Source organism: Rhipicephalus microplus, chromosome 5, assembly GCF_043290135.1.
Source record: "Rhipicephalus microplus isolate Deutch F79 chromosome 5, USDA_Rmic, whole genome shotgun sequence".
NCBI lineage: Eukaryota > Metazoa > Arthropoda > Arachnida > Ixodida > Ixodidae > Rhipicephalus > Rhipicephalus microplus.
In genome coordinates this window covers 168,478,534-168,490,125 of record NC_134704.1, presented here as the reverse complement: position 1 = coordinate 168,490,125, position 11,592 = coordinate 168,478,534, and positions in this window count along the sequence as shown.

Here is an 11,592-nt window from a genome sequence, read left to right as displayed (position 1 = left end):
TGAATATGAACAATGTGTTTTAATAAACCTGCGGTTGAGCATGAAATGGCTTCTTCATCAAATAATTTCATTCATTGATAGCTCGTGGGAAGTAGCTTAACTTGTAAGAAATAGTGAAAACAGCAGGCTCCCGAATAAACATTGAATGACGATATCTAAACGTTTCACTACAAATAGTCATTGTACCTTGTGTGAACATGGTGAATAATATTGAACTAAACTCTTTCATGTTTAGTTTTCCACTAAAGCGGCGTAGCTATGCTAGTACACACAATTCACAAGGTGAATTCGTAAACCGATATATTTTAAACAAAGTGGACTGCTAGACGCTGAATTTTTAACACAAAGTAGCATTTTGCCGGGGTATACCGAAACTTCAGTAACGTATTTGCATCACGGAAATGGCGTTAAAAGTGCTCACAATCAAATGGCGGAAAAAAAAGGGTTCCGCAAAAGGGAGTTGAATTCACGACCTTTCGTGCACGACGAGAAATGCAGAGCGCACTTGCTCCAGTGATTATAGAAACTCGCGTTTTATACCTACTAATATGCTGTCGCAGGGCTCTTGGTCGGCGGGGCCTTGTGAGTGTGTGGTTGCGATAATGTGATGCAACACACTGCAGTAAGCGTGACTTCCGCCATTAACTTGTGCAATGCGTCGTTGCTATGCGGCTGTCCTAATAGACGCGTTTCTTACACAAGTGCAAACATGTCTTAACACACTGCGAGTTGGTCAAACCTCTGCTCAATCCTCAGCCTTCCTCACAACACTCATTGATTGAGAAAAAAGCTCTGCACCGTACCCCTTCTTTTCCCTGTTCGCCTTTACACTCGTCCTGCGGTAAAGAAATCAGGCCATCTCCCTGTGCTGATGAGTGGGGTGAAGCTTCAACGCCTATTGGTAAAAATATAAAACATTCGACCCACCCATTATATAAACACGTGAAACCTTGTCATATTGCACATATGTTTATATGCACAATGTTTATCCTTTTACACATTAAGATCGTGCTTCATAGGATCTTTTACATATTGATGCAATTATATACACAGCAGGTGTATATAGGAGGAGATGGAGGTGAGCCTATTATCGAACCACAAGTGGATGCATATACATTGCAACTGTGTCCAAACGAGTGGTCTAAAAGTGATGATTGTTATAGCGCGAACTCAGAACGAGGACAAAAGGACAAGAAAAAGATAAGAAGTCGCGCTTGAAGAAAGCGTTGGCACCTCCACTCTCAGCTAGCGACCGCGTCAGATGCTTGGCCGCTGCATCCCGAGCAAGTTGAGCTTCCAAGTTCGTTATTCTCCACTTTTGTCTCTTTTCAGCCTCATGGACCCTCAGATCAGAGTACGCTTGCTGCCGCTGACATGACGCCTCTGCTCCGCTGGCCCTCAGCGCTGTCTGCTTGCCGACGAGCCCTGTTCGCTTCGGGTAAAGCGGTTCCGCGCTGCAGACTTGTGGGCTCTCAACACAGTGTCTGGGTGACGAGCCCGGACGGCCACTGGCTTCGGAACTATGGGGTGTTGATGATGAGCATCTAGCGTGCGCGCCCAATGTGTGGCGGAAGTGTGGAGCCGAGGTGTGAAGTAAAGTGTGAAGGTGTGTGCGGCACCGCCTTAGCGGTGACGTGTCGTCCAGCGGTTGCCCTTTGATTCATATGACAGCCGCAGCTCTCGCGGAAGCAATAACAACTAGCGGCTACGCCAACGGCAGGAAGAGCCCAGGGTCGAGGATCTTCGCAGCTAAAATTGTGGCTGGGCTATATAGGATGCACGTCGTGTTTGACTCTAATCTTCCCTAGAGTTTCTTGAAAAAACTAGGGGGGCTCTGGCACAACTATCGCTCAGCGACCATGAGAATGATGAATAGCACATAGATTCGCCTAGTCTTCGTACATCTAGGTGGTGAATCGCACTTGTGGCTTCGTTTATTACCGCGTTTCAGTTTCTTATCGAAGGAAAGAAGAAACGCTTTGAACTTTATCACCTGATTTGAAATGGTAAGCACAAAAAAATAAGGCGGTAACACGCAACCACTGAACATTTGCGCATGTTTGTTTTGTGACAGAACAGCTTCAAGCAACGCGAACGCAAACGGAGCCAGAAGTACAAAGATTAGAAAAATACGTCTACTACCTATCACTCCCATGCTCGCTCAAGCGTGTGTAGCAGCTCCTATAGGCAGTTAGGGAGCCTTCATGTGCGCGCCGCCACTAAAGCTCTATATGGACAGTAGCATCTGAGTTCCCTCTAAAGTACATTTAGGCAACTCTATGAATCTGGCCGTGGCGTTCAGTAGCTATTAAATAAACAGGCCGTAAAATGGAGGTGTTGGCCAAAGTACTGCGTCCAGCCAGGGACGATTTTCTGGCTGTCACAAATCCATCTTTTATTACACTCTCAGCGTTAACTGCTATATTTACGTTATATATTGGTGCAACCATTCACCATGAACGTTAGTCATCGGGATGTCGATGTGCCACCAAGAAATAACGTGGGTACATCCTCGTCAAACGGTACTATGGCTGCCAAACAGCAATGCTCACGGTGGAAGCTTCATTATACCACTGTAAAGTAAACGTTAAAGCATTTCTGTGAAGAAGCGTTTTAGTTTCGTCTTAAGCCGATTCCTATGAAGAAGGAATCACCTATGTTTGTTTGTGTCGTTCAGTATATTGAGGTGTTTGGAACAAAAAAATTTACATTCTTAACAGGTTTAGCACTACTTTTTAGGCTACAGACTGCTGTCCTATTGTGGTTCTTTCTGCAATGTGCCAAGCAACAACAACAGTGTACGACAACCCGGCCTCCTAATGTCCTCCAAAATTGAATAATAAATATCCATGAAGAAATGTCGACAGTAGTGATAAGTTGTTTTTAAAAGACAATAGATGGCGAAATTGTTGTCTCAATGTTTTGACAAAAATGCGCCCTTGAACTATCTACCGTTATTTACTAAGAGTCTCTCACAAACCTTTTGGGTTATTAGAGCATAAACCAAGAAATGCGAAATTTAATACGTTTAAAAAAAGCAAACGATTTTATCACTCGCAAGCTTACATTGTCAAGTGAGAAAAAACTACACCAATGCATAATATGTATCAGTACAAGAAACATTAATTTAACACCATATCTGAATTGTAGCTAACTGCTTTAAGACACGACTCAAATGTTTGCTATAGCTCACTCATGCAAACGTCTTCCTTAATATACGTGTTAGTTCCTTTTTTTTTTTGAAAGCTGGTTTAGATTTAAGTACGCGCTGTTTCGCGCATTTGAAAACTATGCTTCTCCACAGCGTTTTGATCAGTCGCTCTCGTTAATTGACGCTAGACAGTTCTTGCCAGTCTCGACAAATGTAGCAGTTGGTAACGATATTGGGACCGATTCAAGCATAGATATGTCTCGAAGCCCGGAAGTTAAGGTAACATGTATGTGCGAAAACGACAAATACCTCCTTCAACCACCTCCTGCGAAGCAAAAAAAAAACATGATCCATAGAGTTTATTTCTACCATGACATACGAGCGGACGCCACAGATTCTTACTTCATTACCTTGCTGCGATTCACTTTACTTGTTTTTGTTTTTGCTTTTCCAGCCTACCATGGTGAGAATGCTAGTTGGGGACAGCAATGGAGCTAGTTGCTGACACCTGCAAACCACAAGAGCAAGAAGAACGAAATTGGCGAAAGCCGCACTGGCGGGGGGGGGGGGGGGGACACGAAGCACAAACGTTTTCAGCAAAATAATGGCTGTGTTTTAGTGACTTCCCCTTTTCGTTCTCTCGGGAAATTGTGAAACTTTTCATAAAGCGAGTCGCCGAGACAACAGGTGTGAAACAACGCTTGAAGTGCTCTCCGAGCTTCTGGCTCTTTCTACGGATTTATGAAAATCTACATCTCTGCAGCTATTTCCCTTTGGTTTTTTTGTTTTTTTTTTCCGCATTCCGGCCTTTTTGCTTCTCGTTTTCTTGTCGCTTCGTGCTTCTTGGCTTTCTACCTGGTTTTGATTTTTTTTTTCACTCACTCGGGTGCATGCTTCTATTGTCTCCATTTTTTTTCCCTATGAGTTCAACGGCTCTTGCCCTTGGGCTATCTTTCTACTAATTGTTATTCCAGTGCTTTCCTTCCCCTTAAGTTTCGGCTTTTTGATGCGCTAAAAGGACTTTTTGACGTCTAAAAGCAGAAAACTTTTTGTGTATATTACATTCTGTTACTCCAGCGTCTGTACTCTAGGGCGCTCAATTCTGAGATATTTAGAAATTCGTTACTTCTACACACATATCTTTAAATGAAATATTCGAGCAGGTCTCTCCTTTTCATTATTTATTTAGCCAGAGCACTCCTCATGTTGACAGATGACATCCTAAAATCTGCGCCACTATCTGAGTTTAATCTTTACCTAACTTTATTTTTATTTTAATGTTTCTTCCCCGACGTTCATATGCCTTTCTCACTCCAGGAATTTGTTGCATTGCTCTGCAGCTCGGGGAAGAGAAGGAAATCATGAAACAATGGGACAAAGCAGCTGATCCATAAAATCAAGAAAAATTAGCTTAATTCTAGTTGAATAGAAGTCACGAAGCTGAATATGTGCAGTGATGAAAAGCTACAAAGAAAATGTATCTATAAATATTAACAATAATGACCAAAGTAGAAAGATACGCAGAGCATATATCGTGTGTGCCAAGAGGCAAGCATATTTCTGTTTACGCGTTAGTTATCCATTCCAGCGTGGTGATAAAAAAATATTTTGCGTATGAATTCTTCTGGTGGTAATATTACTAGTTTAGAATGTAATGGAAAGACTTGTCACAAAATAAATTGAGAATGACGGTCAAAGAAGTGTTTTCTTCACAGTTATTAGAACTTAGGCCCAAAGCTTTCAAACGAGACACAACAAAAAACAAATATCTCGGGTGAAACTATTCGCGCTTATCACTGTTGAGTGTGGTGTCTAAGTTAGCTCGAACCATCACGTTTCATTGACTCACTTAATATCGCTGACACGGAAATTAATGTAGCTTTAACACCTTTTACTCTTTGAAAACTTTTGACCCCTGTTTACGTAAGAAGCTGAAGGTAAAGCTACCAACAGTAGCCTTCTCCGTGCAGTTGTTGGAAGAAGCTAAGCACTCTATGCAGTGACGGTGATGAAAATTTCTACTGAACGTTCAGCACAAAAGTCACGAGGAAATACCTAAATGCACACACCGCCCCTTTTGACACATATGTAAGGAAACAAGCTTTATAATATTTTGTATATTACTTTGGTAGGGCATTTGGTCTGCTGCTTTGTCTGTGGCACCATGTACAAATCAGCTGTATGCAGTTGGTCTTACGAAGCTTAGGGTCTAACAAAATCTCATCTGGCTGGAAAGAAACTTCGGTGAAATTAATGTTGCACGCCAGCCACAAGTAGTCCGGCAATCCAAAGAAGATATATTGTAGTGTTATCATTACATTTGTTCGGGCCGAGCACTGTGCTTCTCTATGACGTCACTGGTGTAAACTGATGAAAAGCGGCTGTTAAATAAACACGGGCTTCTTTTGAGGAAGTGGCATTGGAGTGGCGTGTGTCTTTCAATCGCGTCGTACCGCTTAGCTGAGAGCATATACGACAATATTGCTATTCAGCTACAACAAATATTTTGGGAGACTAAATATTACAGCACCTGTAGCCTGTTATACGCCTCTTCAGGGCAATCTGTACATGCGCATCTGTTCTCATGACTTACATTGAACACCGAGAGAAAAGAGTTTGTTACACACAGTGGGCCAGCAGTTTCGTAATATTGGCTTCAGGTGGCACCGATTTTATGGACTCGGGCGGCATCCTCAGTGTGCCCGATGGCCCAGAGCTGGGCTCTCAGCTCCAAGATTCGGAGGACCGCCTACCAGAGGCGGCGGCGCCGATGAAGGTCTCCCGTGGTCCCCGCAGCTGGGGCGTCGGCGAGAACAGCGAGCTATAGGTTGACTGTCGTCTGGAATTTACAGGCGCTACAGGCGCATCGCGATCGGCAGCGTTATCACGTCCGTCATCACCGGCACATTCCCAGGGCATGTGGCCCAGCGTTATTCGGTGCCCATATGCTTTACATGTATCGGTGGGTTATACGTTTGGGTAGCAATGGCGTAAGATGGCCTGGTACGGGTATGAATGTGTGTGAAGTAAGCGAAAGCTTACGGCATCGCGTCAGTTTAACCTATCGTGCGGTGGCGGGTGTTGACGCCTCTCGAGCCTATATTTCTCGGTGACGTTTCACAACGTTGTCAGATGATCACCCCATGATCATTGTGATTCTTGTAGCTGTGTGTCTGTCTAAGTGTCTCGATCCGGCAGAGCCAAAGCCACCTTCTCAGAGTCGGAGGTGGCAGCGACGTAATGGGCGGCTCTGCGAGTGACACCACGAGAAGCAGCGTGGGCCGTCTCGTTTCCCACGAGCGGGGCATCAGAGTGTGGCGGGATTCTTAGGAGGAGAACTGTTGGAGTTAGTGCTTGCGAGCGTGATCTTGAGTCGCCATCGCCACACATTTTGGTTCACAGCACTGCATAATGAGTTTACGCTCATTAACGGCTTATTCACCGCAAAATAGATGCGGCTACTCACATCATTCAATAACCATTGTGATAGCTGCATATAAAGCACAGTAATGTACTTCACCACATCACTACCTTTACAAATTTTTATGTACTTCATGATGCATTGTTTTGCGTGTCAGTGATTGTAAAGCACAAAAATGCACTACATGGTGCATACCATATTCCTTAGGAAAGATGTTAAAGCATTCACCAAGCTTCTTTGAAAGTGTGAGACAGTGGATAGCTGTGGCAGGAGGCATGTATACATTCGTCTTGCCGAGTAAACAGTGAATATTCAGCTGCTTTGGACAGACAAATATAGGGTTTATTCTTTCAAACTGTGTACTGCTCGCACACTGGCTCCTTTGCAATGATAACAAAAAATGACCAAGAAACTTGAACCAAAAAAAAATGAAGGCAATCTGTGCCATAAATGAAAAGTCATACGAGAGACACAGCAGCAGGTCTCAAGCTTTGACGCATCCACATCATGGACAACTTTAAAAACATAAAAAAGTCATGTATCGCCACATGTCTTGCAGAGAAATACAAATCAATTCTTTGCAAACAACATTGAAAAGCCACTGAGGGGAGAGATTTACTGCAACTGAAGTGCCAGATTATCACATTGAGATTGAACATATGTAGCTGCAGCTTAGTAATACAAGTTCTTGGTAGTTCTGAGAGAAAATCCTAGATGCCGAAACACCGCAGTTCCGCTCCTCGTTGCTACGCCAGACATGCCTTACTAATGACCTCGTGTTCTTTATTGTCTAGTGGTGCTATGTGACGCAGTTCTGTCTGCCCGTGTGTGGTGCAGTGTATATAGTTACTGTGGTTACCCTGCGAATAAATCATCTGCGAGTGACTCTTGACTCTTTATTCTACCTGTGGTATTTTGACACCCAGAATTTTCTCTTATAATATGTAGCCGCTCCAGCAGACAATAATCATAAAAGCGATAAAGCAATGTAAAAGTGAAAATCAGATTTTGTGAAGTAAACGCTGGCCATGTACACTGGGCCTGAACAGACTAGAACAGAGACAGGTTTATGAGAGGTGTTGTTATAAAAAAATGTTATGTAAAACGGCAAAAAAAGAGACAAAAACATGTTCTGTTCTATCTTGACTTCCTGCACAAAGCACGCAGCAAGCAACGCGAAATGAGCAGATCAAAATGTAAGAAATAGACCATTGCAACGGTGCAGATGCCAAACGAATTTTCAGCTTCTGCTTCTACATCACGGCAGCTAGTTTCAGCTGGACAGTGTTGTGAATAATCCCTAAAAGGTGTTTTTTCACAAGTTACCTAAACATTTCAAATTGTCGCCCATGACATTCAAAGTGGCATGGGCGCCATCACAAGCTTAAGGAATTCGCTCAAAGGCAGATACGTTGGTGCTGCAAAACATTCTCTCTCAGCATACTGTGTTGTACTTCATCAAACATAACACATTCTATTCAGAGTTTATTATCACACAAAGCTCTTCTCAAGGAACTTATTCCAAGTATTGTTGCAATATGCAGCAAAGATAGACAAACAACTTCCCAAGAGCGTTTTGGTTTCCGCGACAATAATGTTGACATTGTTGACATGATGTGTATCTTCAGAGGTAACAGTTTTATCGTTTTGTTGAGAGTCAGCTTTCATAGATATAATACCAACCACCGGACCAAAATGATCCCTAACCGAGTAAATTACATGCTGTACTTATTCTTCCTCATAAGTTTTGTTTCTGTTTATTTCAACCTTGATCTACCATGCTTAGATATGCCGGCATAATGGCACAAGACCCAGTAAAGAAACGAGGCTGAGGTAACCTTTTCCGCCATGCAAAGCATGTGGACGTAGTAACCACAAAAGTTGATACAAAGTGATTTTGTGAAATTTAAATTTTCAGTGCTAATACTGTGTACCCAATTGTGTACAGCGTAAATAAATAGCCGCAGTGAATAGACGTCAGACTCTGGAGCCTTGAGGGCACGCATCGTCACCAGTCAACGCCGTCTTGAATAGTGCAAAGCCCGACTGCACTGCACAGCTTGCTGCGCGACCAGGCATGGAAGCACAGCGTTCGAAACAACGATTGATATAAATACTGGGTCTGTCTGCGCATTGAACACTCCGAAAAAGAGCAACGAAGCGGACGCGTCATCGAACCACCATGAAGTTTTTGCTGGTTCTTTCGCCATAACGACGGTGAAAACAATAGCAGACGCAACAGCTCCGCGCTCTTCAAAAAAAAAATCCAGTTGACGCAGCTTTTGCGCTGTGAATTGCCACAGACGTGAAGTACTATAATTTTACTAATTTTAGCAGCTTTCACGAAGCAGAACATCGAGTTCACTGTGCGGTGGTGGATACTTCCGCCTCCTCAGATAAAAGTTCTTAGTAAGTTCACTGTGTGACATAGGGGGATCTTTGTTGTACAAAACGTCATCGCCACGCCGTTCAGTAGCTACGTGGTTGACGACTTCTCACGCAGCTCTGTGGGCCGACTCGTTGAGGTTGGACGGAGCGCCCTTCTTCTGTCATGTGAACGGGGAACCAGATATTTGTGTTTTGCTTTACTTCCTTATTTCGCAGGATCCGCGAGGTTGTGTATTTATTTTCATACACAACCCCGGCCAAACGGCGCCCAATAATGCACATACGCACAAAATATATCTTTAGGGCCCCTCTCCACCCCGCGTTTAGAGACGAGAGGGTGTTTTTCTTTTTTCATTGACACACGAACACGCGATGCATCCTCCTCATCCCTAATTCTTAAAAGCCCGTGAACAATGTCAGCCCTAAGCGCAATAGCTTATCAGAATATCACGCTTCTCCGCTACACGCTGTTATCGCCACTTCCACAGTTGTGTATAAACAAATTGAAGTGCGATTGGCTGACCGTACGCGATAATATTATGAGACAAAGATGAGCGCACTGGCGGTGGCATAGCAAAGCAGTGCCAGCGAAAAATTACTTTTAATATTTCGCCTTTATAGACAAATCAAGAGCTGTAGACATAACGGGAATGTGCTTTTGCTAACGCATTATTATTTAGACTGGCACAGTCGAACAGGGGAGCTTCTGCCTATTAGCAATTTTTGAAAGAACGCTCCTGAATTCCGCCTTGCGGCACAACACTCTGTGGGCGTTGCAAAAAGCAGACACCACGCTTCATTTACCACCTGTCATTACGACCACCGCATGTGCGGAAGTAAATCTTACACTCCTGTCACATGAGCTGTGCAAAGTATTTTGAACAAAAGTACTTCTTCTAAAAAAAGAGTATTGACAGAAGACACACTAAGACGACTGTTCTTTCTTTTAGAAACCGTCTTTTATGGTAACAGCATTCGTCAATCTTTTTCTTTGCCGTAAAAGAGTAGCCCCGAAACCAGTATACGTAGCAGCAATCATAATAACTAAAATTATATAGTATTTCTGTGTCCTAGGCTCATCATACAAATAATAATATGGCTACTGTGTCGAGAGAGCGTGTATTTAACCCAAGGGCCCAGCACTGAATGGGCAGTGTGAGATATCGCGTGCACACACAATCATGATGGTGGTCACACCCAGAGAAGATGAACACGGAGACGAAGAAAAATAATGATAATTATGATAGTGCATACTTGGGAGTAAGCGCATAACGAATGCCCACATTAATCCCCCCCTCCCCATGGAAGCGGCCAACTTGACCATAGCAAGTCAATGTGACAGACATTTTCACCTGAAAAGCCTTCATGCGAGAAACGTGCACGATCTCTGGGGTATGGTGACGGTGGTCTCTTTCAGACTAAAAGTGGGGTCTCACTATAATTAATGGGTGAATTCTGCTCGAAAACTATGTACCACCCAATGAAGTGTGGCTTCATTGCTTCTCCTCATATAAGCATTATCATAATCGTCATCATCCTTCCAGGTCTCTCAATATACATAATCTCAATACATATTCTGAATACATAATTTCAATACATAACCTCAATACATAATCTCAATAGACATAATCTCAATATAAAGGAAATGAGATGCCAAGGCCTTGAAAAATTATTAGCTAATCAGCATACTGTCTGTTCTCTACAAATGATTTATAAAACTATTAGCGAATATAATTAAGGCGACATTACAGTTTCATGAACTAAAGGAAGAAGCAGCATTTCGTACACGCTACTCCGCAATACACCACATTCATGCTATCAACCAGGTAATAGAGAAATGCGTGGTACTCAAGCAACCCCTATACATGGCTTCATAGATTATGACATGGCGTTTGACTTGTCGAGACATCAGCAAAAACGAAAGCACTACGAATTCAGAGCATCGACAAACCCTACATAAACAAACTGGAATAAATCTACAGTGCATCCACAGCTACCATTGTTCTCCAATAGGAAAGTGACAGAATCTCAAGAAAACAGGGTGAAAAGCAAGATAGCATGGTCTTTTCAATGCTATTCATCATAGGTTTACAGGAGGTTTTCAAGGCCCTAGATTGGGAAGAGCTAGTAATAGAAGTTAATGGAGGGCATCTTAGTAACCGGTGATTCGGGTATGAGCATGCCATGGTGAGTAACTCCGGGAACGAATTACAGCTCGTGAGTACTGAAGTAGACAAGGAAAGCAGTAGTGTAGGTCTGAAAATAGTATGCATAAATCTAAAATAATGTGCAACATACTCGCCAGAAAACTGAACTTTGCGATAGGTGGAGAGGCGCTGGAAGTTGTAAAGGAATATGCCTAGTTAGGGCGGGTAGTAACCGCGGAGCCGCAGAGTGAAATAACTAGAACAATAAGGATGGGGTAGAACACATTCGGCAAGCATTCTGAAATTATGAATGGTTATATGCCACTAACCCTTAAGAAGAAAGTATATAAAACTGCATATGACCAGTGCTTACGTATGGAGCAGAAACAGGGAGGCTTACAAAGAGGATTCAGCTTAAGTTGAACACGGCGCAGGGAGTTATGAAAGGCAAAAATTTAGGTGTAACCTTAAGAGACAAGAAAAGA